This window comes from Macaca fascicularis, chromosome 6 (assembly GCF_037993035.2).
Source record: "Macaca fascicularis isolate 582-1 chromosome 6, T2T-MFA8v1.1".
Lineage (NCBI taxonomy): Eukaryota > Metazoa > Chordata > Mammalia > Primates > Cercopithecidae > Macaca > Macaca fascicularis.
Window position 1 is genome coordinate 59,289,633 of NC_088380.1, and position 15,692 is coordinate 59,305,324.

General features: G+C 42.5%; 1 pseudogene; it reads left to right on the forward strand.

The window, feature by feature from the left end:
• The first annotated feature begins 8,292 nt into the window (after positions 1-8,292).
• On the forward strand, positions 8,293-9,347 carry LOC102137766 (argininosuccinate synthase pseudogene; annotated as a pseudogene).
• Positions 9,348-15,692: the final 6,345 nt, after the last annotated feature.

Sequence of the window (15,692 nt, forward strand, 5' to 3'; positions counted from 1 at the left end):
TTTTAAAAAATGAACAAAGTTTCCAAGAAGTTTGGGATTATGTTAAATGAACAAACCTAAGAATAATTGGCATTCCTGAGGAAGAAGGGAAATCTAAAAGTTTAGAAAATATATTTGGGGGAAAAATCAAGGAAAACTTCTCCAGCCTTGCCAGAGATCTAGACTTCCAAATACAAAAAGCTCAAAGAACACTTGGTAAATTCATTGCAAAAAGATCATCACCTAGGTACTAGTCGTCAAGTTATCTAAAGTCAAGACAAAGAAAGAATATTAAGACTTGTGAGGCAAGGCTGGGTGCAGTGGCTCAAGCCTGTTATCCCAGCTTTGGGAGGCCAAGGCAGGCGAATTATGAGGTCAGGAGTTTGAGGCCAGTCTGACCAACATGGTGAAACCCATCTCTACTAAAAATGCAAAAATTAGCTGGGCATGGTGGTGCATGCCTGTAATCCCAGCTACTCAGGAGGCTGAGGCAGGAGAATCACTTGAACCTAGGAGGTGGAGGTTGCAGTGAGCCGAGATCACACCACCACACGCCAGCCTGGGCAACAGAGCAAGACTCCATCTCAAAAAAAAAGAAAAAAAAAAAGAGTTGTGAGACAACAGCACAAGGTAACCTATAAAGTTAAACCTATCAGATTAACAGCAGACTTATTAGCTGAAACTGCACAAGCTAAAAGGAACTGAGGCCCAATCTTCAGCTTCCTTAAACAAGTATCAGCTGAGAATTTTGTGTCCAGTGAAACCAAGATAGAAACTAAGTTTCATAAATGAAGGAAAGATAGAGTCTTTTCAGACAAACAAATGCTGAGAGAATATGCCACTACCAAGTCAGCATTATGAGAACTGTTAAAAGGAGCTCTAAATCTTGAAAAAATCCTTGAAATACATCAAAACAGAACCTCCTTAAAGCATAAATCTCACAGGACCTATAAAAGAACAACACAATAAATAATTTTTTAAACAACCAAGGTATTAGGGCAACAAATAGCATATTGAATAGAATAGTGCCTCACATCTCAATGCTAATGTTGAATGTAAATGGTCTAAATGCTCCACTTAAAAGATATAAAATGTCAGAATGGATAAGATTCACCAACCAAGTACTTGCTGCCTTCCAGATTACATAAGCACTCACATAACTTAAGGTAAAGGGGTTGAAAAAGACATTCCATGCAAATGGACACCAGAAGCAAGCAGGATTAGCTATTCTTACATCAGACAAAACAAACTTTAAAGCAACAGCAGTTAAAAATGACAAAGAGGGACATTATATAATGATAAAAGGCCTTGTCCAACAGGAAAGTATCAGAATCTTAAATATTTATTCACCTAACACTGGAGCTCCCCAATTTATAAAACAATTACTACTAGACCTAAGAAATTAGATAGACAGCAACACAATAATAGTGGGGGATTTCAATACTCCACTGACAGCACTAGACAGGTCATCAAGACAAAAAGTCAACAAAGAAACAATGGATTTAAACTATACCTAGACCAAATGGACTTAACAGATATTTACAGAACATTCTGCCCAATAACCACAGAATATACGTTCTATTAATCAGTGCATAAAACATTCTTGAAGATAGACCATGTGATAGGCCACAAAACAAGCCTCAATACATTTAAGAAAATTAAAATTATATCCAGTACTTTCTCCAACCATAGTGGAATAAAATTAGAAATTAACTCCAAAAGGAATCTTCAAAACCATGCAAATACATGGAAATTAAATAACCTGTTCCTGAATGATCACTGGATCAAAAATGAAATCAAGATGGAAATTAAAAAATTTTTTGAGCTGAATGATAATAGTGACACAGCCTATCAAAACCTCTGGGACACAGCAAAGGCAGTGCTAAAAGGAAAGTTCATAGCCTTAAATGTCTACAACAAAAAGTCTGAAAGAGCACAAATAGAAAACCTAAGGTTTAGGCCGGGCGCGGTGGCTCATGCTTGTAATCCCAGCACTTTGGGGGGCCGAAGCAGGTGGATCACCTGAGGTCGGGAGTTCAAGACCAGCCTGACCAACATGGAGAAACCCCATCTCTACTAAAAATACAAAATTAGCCAGGGTGGTGGCACATGCCTGTAATCCCAGCTACTCGGGAGGCTGAGGCAGGAGAATCGCTTGAACCCGGGAGGCGGAGGTTGTGGTGAGCCGAGATTGCGCCATTGCACTCCAGCCTGGGCAAAAAGAGTGAAACTCTGTCTCAAAAAAAAAAAAAAAAAAAGAAAAGAAAAAAGAAAATCTAAGGTTACACTTCAAGGAACTAGAGAAACAAGAACAAACCAAACCCAAACCCAGCAGAAGAAAAGAAATAGCCAAGGTCAGAGCAGAACTAAATGAAATTGAAACAACAAAAAAAAATTATAAATGATAAATGAAACAAAAAGCTGGTTCTTTGAAAAGATACTGCATCTCCCAGAAAGGGAGAAAATCTACCCATCTGACAAAGGGCTAATATCCAGAATCTACGAAGAACATAAACAAGTTTACAAGAAAAAAATAAACAACTCCATCAAAAAGTGGGCAAAGGATATGAACAGACACGTCTCAAAAGAAGACATTTATGCAGCCAACAGTCACATGAAAAAATGCTTATCATCACTGGTCATCAGAGAAATGCAAATCAAAACCACAATGAGATATCATCTCACACCAGTTAGAATGGCGATCATTAAAAAGTCAGCACACAACAGGTGCTAGAAAGGATGTGGAGAAATAGGAATGCTTTTACACTGTTGGTTGGAGTGTAAAGTAGTTCAACTATTGTGGAAGACAGTGTGGGAAATCCTCAAGGATCTAGAACTAGAAATACCATTTGGCCCAGCGATCCCATTACTGGGTATATACCCAAAGGATTATAAATCATGCTACTATAAAGACACATGCACATGTATGTTTATTGCAGTACTACTCACAATAGCAAAGACTTGGAACCAACCCAAATGTCCATCAATGATAGTCTGGATTTATTTACCTTTGGTTTTTGATGATGGTGATCTACAGATGGGGTTTTGGTGTGGATGTTCTTTTTGTTGATGTTGATGCTATTCCTTTCTGTTTGTTAGTTTTCCTTCTAATAGTCAGGTCCCTCAGCTACAGGTCTGTTGGAGTTTGCTGGAGGTCCATTGCAGACCCTGTTTGCCTGGGTATCACCAGTGGATACTGCCTGATCCTTCCTCTGGAAGCTTTGTCTCAGAGGGTATGAGGTGTCAGTCAGCCCCTACTGGGAGGTGTCTCCCAGTTAGACTACACAGGGTTCAGGGATCCACTTGAGGAGGCAGTCTGTCTATTCTCAGAGCTCAAACTCCATGCTGGGAGAACCACTGCTCTCTTCAGAGCTGTCAGACAGGGACGCTTAAGTCTACAGAAGTTTCTGCTGCCTTTTGTTCAGCTATGCCCTGCCCCCAAAGGTGGAGCCTACAGAGGCAGGTGGGCCTCATTGAGCTGTGGTGGGCTCCACCCAGTTCAAGCTTCCTGGCTGCTTTGTTTACTTACTCAAGCCTCAGAAATGGCAGACACCCCTCCCCCAGCCCAGTTTGATCTTGGATTGCAGCGCTAGCAGTGAGCAAGGCTCTGTGGGCATGGGATCTGCTGAGCCAGGTGGGGGATATAATCTTCTGGTATGCCATTTGCTAAGACTGTTGGAAAAGTGCACTGTTAGGGTAGGAGTGTCCCAATTTTCCAGGTACCATCTGTCACAGCTTCCCTTGTCTAGGAAAGGGAAATCCCCCAACCCCTTGCACTTCCCAGGTGAGTCAAAGCAACTTGCCTGCTTCGGCTTGCCCTCTGTGGGCTGCACCCACTGTCTAACCAGTCCCGGTGAGATGAACCAGGTACTTCATTTGGAAATGCAGAAATCACCCATCTTCTGCATTGTTTGCGCTGGGAGCTGCAGACTGGAGTTCCTATTCGGCCATCTTGAAGTGATCCTCCATCCTGATACTTTAATAAAATAAAGACATCACAGGAAAATAAAACTACAGATCAGTATCTCTCATGAAGATAGATGCACAAATCTTCAGTAAAATACTAGCAAACCAGATCTAACTGCCCATGAAAAATATTATACACCATGACCAAGTGGGATTTATCACAAGTATGCGAAGTTTATTCAACATTTGAAGATCAATTAATTCAATCCATCATGTCTACAGGCTAAAAAGGAAAAATTGCATGATCATATCAATAGTTGCAGAAAAAGCATTTGACTTCAAAGTTCAAAATCCATTAATGATAAAACCTCTCAGTAAACTAGGAATAGAGGGGAACTTATTCAAATTGATAAAGGATATTTAGCAAAAGCCTATAGTTAACTTCATACTTAATAGCAAGAAACTAGAGGCTTTCCTACTAAGACAAGGAACAAGATAAAGATGTCCCCTGTTACCATTCCTTTTCAACATTACACTGGAAATACTAGCTAATGCAACAAGAAAAAGAAATAAAAGGTATACAGATTGCAAATGAAAAAATGAAACTCTCTCTTCACAGATTACATGATCATCTATGTGGAAAATTCAGAAAAGTTGATTTAAAAAAAAACCTAGAACTAATAAGTGATTATAGTAAGGTTGCAGGATACAAGGTTATTATACAGAACTTAACTCCTTTTCTATATACCAACTCTGAATAATGGAACTTCAAACTTAAAACAATACAATTTACACATGCACATCAAAAAATTAAATAGGTAAAAATCTAGCAGAATATGTACAAGATCTGTATGAGGAAGCTACAAAACTCTGAGAAATGAAACCATGTTCATGTATAGGAAGACTCAATATTGTCAAGATATCAATTCTTTCCAACTTGACCTATAGATATAATGCAATCCAGTCGGCTGGGCGCGGTGGCTCAAGACTGTAATCCCAGCACTTTGGGAGGCCGAGACGGGCGGATCATGAAGTCAGGAGATAGAGACCATCCTGGCTAACACGGTGAAACCCCGTCTCTACTAAAAGTACAAAAAACTAGCCGGGCGAGGTGGCGGGCGCCTGTAGTCCCAGCTACTCTGGAGGATGAGGCAGGAGAATGATGTAAACCCGGGAGGCGGAGCTTGTAGTGAGCCGAGATTGCGCCACTGCACTCCAGCCTGGGTGACAGAGCGAGACTTCGTCTCAAAAAAAAAAAAAATAAAAATAAAAATAATGCAATCCAGTCAAAACCCCAGTAAATTTTATGGATGTCCACAAACTGATTCTAAACTTTATATGAAGAGGTAAAATACTCAGAATAGCCAACACAATATTGAAGAAGAAAAAAGTTGGAGGACGGACACTACCCAACTTCAAGACTTACTGTAAAGTTACAGTAATCAACACAATGTGATATCGGTAAAAGAATAGACAAATAGATCAATAGAACAGAATAAAGCAGCCCCTCAAAAAATCAAAGACAATACAATGGAGAAAAGACAGTATTTTCAGTAACTATTGGATATGTTATAGTATTTTCACTAACTATTGGATATCCAAGCCCACCTGGATAACCCAGGGAAATCTCTCCATGTCAATATCCTTAGCCTAATCACATCTGCAAAGACACTTTTTCCTTACAAGGTAACATTTATAGGTTCTTGGGAACAGGGTTTGATGTCTTTCAGTGGCCATTACTCAGCCTACTAGAAGTAAAAAATGTGATTACTGTGGGCTGGGGTGGTTAAGGAATGTTTCATTGAAGAGTAAAATCTGGCTTTGAGGAATGAACTGGATTTTGCTGTATTATATTGACAATGGGTTGGTGCATTATGGTTCTCTAGATGGACAGAACTAATAGGATTTATGTATATATGAAAGAGAGTTTATTAAGGAGAATTGACTCATGCGATCACAGGGTGAAGTCTCATGATAGGCCATCTGCAAGCTGAGAAACAGGGAAGCCAGTAGTAGCTCAGTCCAGGTGCCAAAACCTCAAAAGTTGGGAAGCTGACAGTGCAGCTTCAGTCTGTGGTGGAAAGCCCTCAAAGCCCTGGCAAACCACTGGTATAAGTCAAAGAGTCTGAAAGCCAAAGAAGCTAAAGTCAGATGTTCAAGGGCAGGAAGCATCCGGCCAGGAGAGAAAGGTGAAGGCCAGAAGACTCAGCAAGTTGACTCATTCCACCTTCTTCTGCCTGCTTTTTCTAGCCACGACAGTGGCTGCTTGGATGGTGCCCACCCACATTGAGAGTGTGTCTGCCTCTCCCTGTCCACTGACTCAAATGTTAATCTCCTCTGGCAACATCCTCCCAGACATACCCAGCAGCAATACTTTGCGTCTTTTAATTCAATCAAGTAGACCCTTAATATTAACCATCACAACTGGTGTTAGCAATTGTAGGGGAGAAAAGGTAATACTTTTTCGTCACCCATGACAAGGGGTGTGGCTAGCATCCCAATTAATAAAATACAGAATAACAAGAGAAAATCATAACACATTTATTCAACCAAGACGTATGTGACGTGGGAGGCTTCAGAAATAAAGATCCAAAGACCCTGGAAAAACTGTCTTTTTATGCTTACATTTGATGAAGAAGGAGACATGTAGAAATGTGACTGGACAAAAAGGGGAAAGAGGGTGTGATCTAATGGTAATAAACTAAAGGGAACTCAGCAAGGCCTGCTTGTTCAGATTCTTGATGGCCTGTCTGGGTAGCATTCCTTTCCTCTGGGTATAGGATAGGACAGTTGTCACATGAGGGTCTTAGGACCTAATTCAGGGAAGGTAGGTCGGAGAATTCCTTTATGGCCAGTTCTCACATAGAAAGATGGGGGAAAGTCAGAGAGCAACCTTTCTGTGTCTGCCATTTTCTCCGTTTCCAGGTGCCATAGTTTGGGGTAGTGTGTTCCAAACTCTGACATAATCTACTGGGGAATACCTTTGTTCTGCTTGATTGGATGCATCTGGATAGAGATCAAGTGTGCAGAGGGAAAGAAAGATTAAAAAAAAAAAAAATTGACTTAAAGTCAGAATGTGGAAGGCCCTGAATTTTGTGATGAAGAGTTTGAGCCTGATAGACAGTGGGATGCCACTGAAGGACTGAAACAGCGAAGTCATGTGTGCAAGTATTGCTTTAGGAAAATCAAACTGGCAACAATTTAAAGCAGCAATGCCCAATATTTTTGATCCCAGGGACTGGTTTTGTAGGAGACAATTTTTCCACAGATTGTGGAGGATGGTGTCAAAGGAATTAGGTTCTCATAAGGAGCATGCAACTTAGATCCCTTGTATGCACAGTTCATAATAGGGTTCATGCTCCTACAAGAATCTAATGCCATGGCTGATCTGACGTGAGGAAGGTCTTAGGCCATAATGCTCCCTCACCTGTTGCTCACCCCCTGCTGTGTGGCCTGGTTCCTAACAGGTCATGGACTGGTACTGGCCCAGGGTCCCAGACAAGTTGTAAATTAGGGACCCCTGATTTATAGGATACATAGAAGAGAAGGAAGTGCAAGTCAGGAAACCAGTTTAGAAATCTATTGATCCCTGAGTTGTAAGATAAGGAAAGTTGGAATTAGAATGATGGCTGTGGGAATGGAAAGCCATCTCGGAGTCAGAAACAGGGCCGACTTCATGAGCTTGTGAACTCCAAAGCCTCCTGCACTTCATTTAATTCCCCGCTATCATTGTGCTGAAATTCTTAATAAATTTGCATTTTGTAAGTGAAGTTCAATGAGACAATGGACCATGTGCATGAGCAGACAGGCACAATCTTGTTCTGTCATTCCTTGCCATCCCTTGCCTCCCCGTGTGCACAGAACATTCGAGATGCCCCATAAGCACAGAATCCCAGTGGACCCATAATGCATTGGAGCTCAGTGTGATACAAATTGAGTACAAGGCAAGCGTGTTACTTCTGTGACTGAGTAAGCAGACGCTCTGATAAACCTGAGGAGCCACGCTTTCTGTTCAGTCTTGGTCAGAACACAGAAAGAAGGCAAGGACATTCTAAGAAACATGAACTAACAAGGAACTCTATCACATCCTTTCTCACCTTTGTTACTTTCCTGTATCAGTCAACCATGTATGCTGAAAATGATGACAAATGAGAAAAGAGAGAGGGTAGGGCAACCCATAGTTTTGTTTTCTTCTTTACTCTTGAGTATCCTTCTTTCAAAGCCTTCTGAAGTCCTTCTTGACTCATCAGTGAGCCAAAGGTAGAAAGTGTTAGAAGCGGTGCATATAAAAACAGGTGAGTTCTGCCTGCTCTGTCACCTGCCACTGCTGCCCAAACCCGAGTAGCTCACTGTACGGTGAAGACAGATTCCAGACGCCAGGAACTCATGCCTCCAATCTCAGACGCTATGTCCAGCAAAGGCTCCGTGGTTCTGGTGGCAGCCTGGACACCTCTTGCATCCTCCTGTGGCTGAAGGAACAAGGCTATGACATCATTGCCTACCTGGCCAAAATAGGCCAGAAGGAAGACTTCGAGGAAGCCAGGAAGAACGCACTCAAGTTTGGGGCTAAAAAGGTGTTCATTGAGGATGTCAGCAGGGAGTTTGTGGAGGAGTTCATCTGGCTGGCCATCCAGTCCAGCGCACTGTATGAGGACCGTTACCTTCTGGGCACCTCTCTCACCAGGCCCTGCATCACCTGCAAACAAATGGAAATCACCCAGTGGAAGGGGGCCAAGTATGTGTCCCACAGCACCACGGGAAAGGGGAACACTCAGGTCCGGTTTGAGCTCATCTGCTACTGGCTGGTCCCACAGATAAAGGTCATTGCTCCCTGGAAGACGCCTGAATTCTACAACCAGCTCAAGGGCTACAATAACCTGATGGAATATGCAAAGCAACATGGGATTCCCATCCCAGTCACTCCCCAGAGCCCGTGGAGCATGGACGAGAACCTCATGCACATCAGCTACCAGGCTGGAATCCCGGAGAACCCCAAGAACCAAGCACCTCCAGGTCTCTACACAAAGACCCAGGACCCGGCCAAAGCCCCCAATACTCCCGACATTCTCGAGATCGAGTTCAAAAAAGGGGTCCCCGTGAAGGTGACCAACGTCAAGGATGGCACCATCCACCAGACCTCCTTGGAGCTCTTTATGTACCTGAATGAAGTCGCAGGCAAGCAGGATGTGGGCCATATTGACATCGTGGAGAACTGCTTCATTGAAATGAAGTCCCGAGGTATCCAACAGGCCCCAGCAGGCACCATCCTTTACCATGCTCATTTAGACACCAAGGCCTTCACCATGGACCAGGAAGTGCACAAAATCAAACAAGGCCTGGGCTTGAAATTTGCTGAGCTGGTGTATACCGGTTTCTGGCACAGCCCTGAGTGTGAATTTGTCCGCCACCGCATTGCCAAGTCCCAGCTGGGAGAATCAACAGGACTTTGTGATTCACTGTAAGAAACAATGTAGCAGTCAGGTAGTATGTTTTATGCTTCCAACATCACAGCAATAGCACATCTTGCAACAGCTTCACTGAAGCCTCTGTTTAAAGTAAATAGCTCAATTTTACTGTATGTTCTTTTTTAAAAAAAATTGAGATAGAATACACATAATATAAAATTTACCCTCTTAACAATCTTTAAGTATACAGTTCAGTAATGTTAAGTATATTCACATTGTTGTGCAAGCAATCTCTAAAACATTTTCAGCTTGCAAAAATTCTCTATCTATTAAACAAAAACTGCCCATTTCACCACTCTTCCCAGCCCCTGGCAACCACCATTCTACTTTCTATTTCTAGGAGTTTTACTGTTCTGGATAGCTCATATAAGTGGAATTATGTAGCATATCTCTTTTTGTGGCTTATTTCACTTAGCATAATGTTATCAAGGTTCATCCATCTTGTAGCATGGACCTTTTTTAAGGCTAAATGATATTCCGCTATGTATATATACTACATTCTGTTTCTTTGTTCATATGTCAGTGCTCCCAGCTTAATAAACTCAATACACTCATCTGTAATTACCGTCGAAACTTGCCTCAATTGCTTCTGACTTTCTACAAGAAATTTAAGGTGATTTACAGAAACTCCAATAAAATGTAGTAAGTGAAGGATTCAAGACAAATGGAAAATGTGTATAACAAAACAGTAAAGCCAGGATCCAGTGAAAATTTGGCTGAAAAGGTTTTCTAAAAGTAATGTATCCACAAAGTGGCTAGATTGACCCAGAACTACTAATTCTCACTGAGGGTGTCCCTAAATTTCCTTTTTTTTTTTTTTTTTTTTTTGACGGAGTCTCTCTCTGTTGCCCAGGCTGGAGTACAGTGGTGCAATCTCGGCTCACTGCAACCTCCACCTCCCAGGTTCAAAGGATCCTCTTGCCTCAGCTTCCCAAGTAGCTGGGACTACAGATATGTGCCACCACGGCCAGCTAATTTTTGTATTTTTAGTAGACAGGGTTTCACAATGTTGGCTAGGCTGGTCTCGAATGCTTGACCTCAGGTGATCTGCCTGCCTCAGCCTCCCAAAGAGCTGGGATTACAGGTGTGAGTCACTGCGCCCGGCCCAGTGTCCCTAATTTTTTAATGTCATTTTCCATCACATATATAAAATGATAATAATTGCATGGCATACCAGAGTAATGAGGCTGCTCTCCATCCATGGGAACTGGCCCCAGACTGCACTCCCACACTCTGAGGACTGAAGGAACTGGCATCTCAGAAGTATGGCCTGATCCTAGCATGCCAGTGGCTGTCACTTATGGTGTGGGAAGCTATTGAGGGGCCTTGCTGTCACACTGTTGTATATATTTCAATTGCCCATAAATGGCCCAAAATGTCATTTCTATCTCCAGCAAAGAAACTGTGGAGCAGTGGAAAGCACCCAGGCTTTGGAATTCAAAAGAGTGTAGGTGTTTCTGTTTCTGTCACTTCCTAGCTATGTGACAAAGTACCAAACTACATACATATAGAAGCAGCTCAATAGGAACTTTAGTTCCTATTTCATTCATCATTGATTCATTCATACAACATAATTATTGAGTACTTATTTTGTGCCAAGCACTACCAGGTTTGGGAGACATGCCTGCTAAGCTGAAGTCTATTAGAGAACTTCTGATCAGGATATTTGTGTTCTGACTCAGGTGGTTTAACAGTACCTATGTGACTTTGAGTGAGTCATTTCAACTTCCTGGGCCATCATATTAGTCAGTTTTCACTAAGTTAAGTTATAAAACAAGCAACCCAGGCCGGGCGCAGTGACTCACGCCTGTAATCCCAGCACTTTGGGAGGCTCAGGTAGGCGGATCACGAGGTCAGGAGATCGAGACCGTCCTGGCTAACATGGTGAAATCCTGTCTCTATTAAAAATACAAAAAATTAGCCGGCGTGGTGGCGGACGCCTGTAGTCCCACCTACTCGGGAGGCTGAGGCAGGAGAATGGCCTGAACCTGGGAGGCGGAGCTTGCAGTCAGCCAAGATTGCGCCACTGCAATGCAGCCTGGGCGACAGAGCGAGACTCCATCTCGGAAAAATAAATAAATAAATAAAAATTGAAAAATAAATAAATAAAACAAGCAACCCTAATGTCTCAAAAAGTTAGAAAAGCATTTATTTCTTGGTCATATTACATAAAGGATGAGGACTGGTTGTAGCTTTTCTTTATACCAAAATCCACACTGAAGGTGAGCACACAGGATATGCTCTTCTCCTGGTGGAGGACTGAAATAAGAGAACCCAACCAAGCCACACAATTGCATCTAAAGTTTCTGCTCTGAAGCAAATGCCATATCCACCCATGTTCTGTTGGCCAAGCTTATGGGCAATGGGGTAGGGAAGCATGGTGAGGGTGAGAAGAAACGAATAATTATGAAGAAAGAACACAATCTACCACTGTCTTTGTTTTCCTATTTATAAAGTGAAGATGTTGCGCTAGATTTCTCTATTGCCTTTCAACTCTCTATTTGGTAATTCTGATTTAATAGAGAAGAGAGAAGTATCATTGTTTATTATTGTTACCCATTGAAGGAGCTGAGTCACACTCCCATACTCCACATTAAACACAAAACATTTTGGACAAAGACTTTATATTATCTGATAAGCCCAATTACTCTTTTTGTTTTGTTTTGGTTTTGAGATGGAGTCTTGCTCTTGTCCCGAAAGCTGGAGTACAGTGTCATGATCTTGGCTCACTGCAACCTCTGCATCCCAGGTTCAAACAATTCTCCTGCCTCAGCCTCCTGAGTAGCTGGGATTACAGGTGCCCACCACCATGCCCGGCTAACTTTTGTATTTTTAGTAGGGACGTGGTTTCACCATGTTGGCCAGGCTGGTCAAGACCAGACCTCAAGTGATCCGCCTCCAGACCTCAAGTGATCCGCCTGCCTCAGCCTCCCAAAGTGCTGGGATTACAGGCATAAGCCACCGTGCCTGACTGAGCCCAATTACTCTTTTGCAGGGAAACACAGGTACAAAAGTAATTTTGCTAAACATTACTCTGAAACTGTTTTTCCACTATGATTCCTTAGGTCTTTATGAACTTCACTATACCCAAACAAGCTTTCAAAGATAACATATGTATCCTAACTGCAAGGGCCCTGAGTTTATCTAAATAAAATACAAGAATCACAGTGCAATTTTAATTTTCAGTTTAAAAGAACCAACTCCAGAGTGAATTGTTAATAAGGTATAACAATGTGTGTGTGTGTGTGTGTGTGTTTTAACAATTAACCTTCCCAAATTGAATGCTTACAAACATAGTGCTTTGTTTTTGTTTTTTGTTTTTTTTTTCTTGAGATGGAGTCTCACTCTACTCTGTCGCCCAGGCTGGAGTGCAGTGGTGCAAATTCGGCTCACTGCAACCTCCGCCTTCCGTGTTAAAGTGATTCTCCTGCCTCAGCCTCCCAAGTAGCTGGGATTACGGGTGCCTGCCACTGGGCCTGGCTAATTTTTGTATTTTTAGTAGAGTCGGGGTTTCACCATCTTGGCCAGGCTGGTCTTGAACTCCTGACCTGGTGATCCACCCTCCTCGGCCTCCCAAAGTGCTGGGAGTACAGGTGTGATCCACTGCTCCCAGCCTGCAAATATAATTTTTAATTTACTGTCAATCTGAGAAAAAGGCTGGGATAAGATAATCCTCCTCAAATAGTCACTAGCCTTACCAAATTCTGTGTTGTGGGCCTTGCATCAGCCTTCAAATGTTTGATGCTTCCTTTTTTTTTTTTTTTTTTGAGATGGAGTTTTGCTGTTGTTGCCCAGGCTGGGGTGCAGTGGCGCTGTCTTGACTCACCACAAACTCCACCTCCCGGATTCAAGTGATTCTCCTGCCTCAGCCTCCTGAGTAGCTGGGATTACAGGCGTGTACCACCACACCTGGCTAATTTTGTATTTTTAGTAGAGACGAGATTTCTCCATGTTGGTCAGGCTGGTCTTGAACTCCACACCTCAGGTGATCCGCCCGCCTTGGCCTCCCAAAGTGCTGGGATTACAGGCATGAGCCACCGTGCCCGGCCCAAATGTAAGTTCTTTTTTTTTTTTTTTTTTTTTTTGAGACGGAGTCTCGCTCTGTCGCCCAGGCTGGAGTGCAGTGGCCGGATCTCAGCTCACTGCAAGCTCCGCCTCCCGGGTTCATGCCATTCTCCCGCCTCAGCCTCCCGAGTAGCTGGGACTACAGGCGCCCACAACCGCGCCCGGCTAATTTTTTTTTTTGTATTTTTAGTAGAGACGGGGTTTCACCGTGGTCTCGATCTCCTGACCTTGTGATCCGCCCGCCTCGGCCTCCCAAAGTGCTGGGATTACAGGCGTGAGCCACCGCGCCCAGCTCCAAATGTAAGTTCTAAACATCCAAGCTTCTATAGGCTCATTAATGACCAGTCTCATGAATCTTGTACTGAACTAGAAGCAGAAAAAGGATTTCCATTATACTGTTACAAATGGCTACAAACATGGAGGACCCATTATGTGGCAAGTATTATAGTGTGGTTCTATATGTGTGATCTTTGCTCTCACCATATTCCTGCAGAGTGAGTATTACTCCAGTTTTCCAGATGAGGAAACCAAAGTGTCTAGAGGTTCAATCATTTGCCTACATACCAAATAATGGAGCATATTTTAAACCAAGGCTGTAATGTATATGTTCTCCTTCTTGTTGAAGAAGGTTCCCATCCTGTTGAAGAAGAAAACCTGAAACTTCTTTTACTATCTCTATCTGCCAGGAAGATGGAAGACTAAAGAACTCTTTCTCTTCCTTAGATTTTGATCATCACTGATTTCCTCCCTGGAATAGGAGAGTCGTTATACTCTGAAATTTGTGTATGCACGATATGGATATAGGGAATATAAAATATATGTACTGTGTAAACGACATGGGTGCCTTGTTTTGTGTGCTTAGGATGACATTTGATTAAACAGGTAAAATGCAACCATTTTCATATATGAAATAGCATCCCCCTTTAAGACAACAGCCTTCTCTGAAGCTTCTCTTAAAGCTCTCCTTGGATTATTTTTATTCTGACTTGGCAGGAGCTACTAGCTACACACTCAGTGGGTAGGGATGAGAGCCCCAGACTCCAGTCCTGAGTGCTAGAGTATGCTGAGGATTATACGGTCTTCTTGAGGTGGGAGTGAACTGAGAACTCTACAGAAGAAAATAGCTTTTCCTTCTGGCTAATAGATGAAAAGAGTCACCCCATCACATCAAAGGTACCCATGTTCATCTGCCTACAGTGAGGCTGTGGCCATTCATCTGCGATGTCACCAACTTGGCAGCCCAGCCAGCCACATCTGGAAAAGTTAAGTGCGCTGCAGAATTAACACATGTTGGGGAATGTCCTCAGCACAGCGTACTGACAACAGGCTAACACAGTTTCTCCCTCTATTTGCATCAAACCTAATAAGTTACTTAAAAGTTAAAGATTCAAGGGTTAGATAAGTTATTGAAGAGACTCTGTATGTACTATAGCCGACAGTGATTCTTTGAAAAGTAAGACATGACAGGCCCAGAAGGGTTAATGAGATCCATAAAAAGGGTGACCAGTTCATGGGAAGCCAAGAAGGGATCTGTGAAGAACAAGTGTGTGCACTCTAAGAGGACAGAAGCTTTAGGTATCCCTCTTGGCCAGCACCTAACACACCACACAACTCTCCATCTATCTTATCATAGTCTGAAATCCTTCTGGAGAACTGAGCATGTGCACTTTCTGAATGACAGCCCATGTACCCTAAAAAGTTATCGTAGCTCCTCTCATCACCCTGCATTGTTTCAGTTTTCTATGTCTAAATTCCCAGACAACCCCTCAAATCAGGACCCATGCTTTAAGGCTTTATATATATATTTGTTTTTGTAGATTTGACAGTCTTGATCATGGTGCCACATGAAAGACACCATGTAGTAAACTCCACTTGTTCCAATTTGGCATCAGATATGACAGCCCGGTACAAGGACAATGGAAGTAGAAAGATAATCCTGCAGTAGCTCTGATCTTGTTCTTCTATAAGCTCCTCAGCTAAGTGAAGGATTCTCTTTTATTCTAAAGCCTTCTCAAATGTTGTTCTTTCTGTTCATCCATCCATATGCACTTTATATTAATTTAAAAAAATAAGTTTTCTCCATGGAGCCCAAAAGTTCCCAGCACCCCCTTCCTGATATGTCCTCTTGGGAATTTTGGAAAAGAAAAGGAAGTTTATGGCTGGGGAAGGGGTGTGCAAAAGAAATTCCTTTGCCTTTCTAAAAAGTCTACTGACTGTGGGGGCAGCTCCACGGTGCATTTAGCTCTCAGTTCCTCTTCGATCCTTGCTCAATCTCTG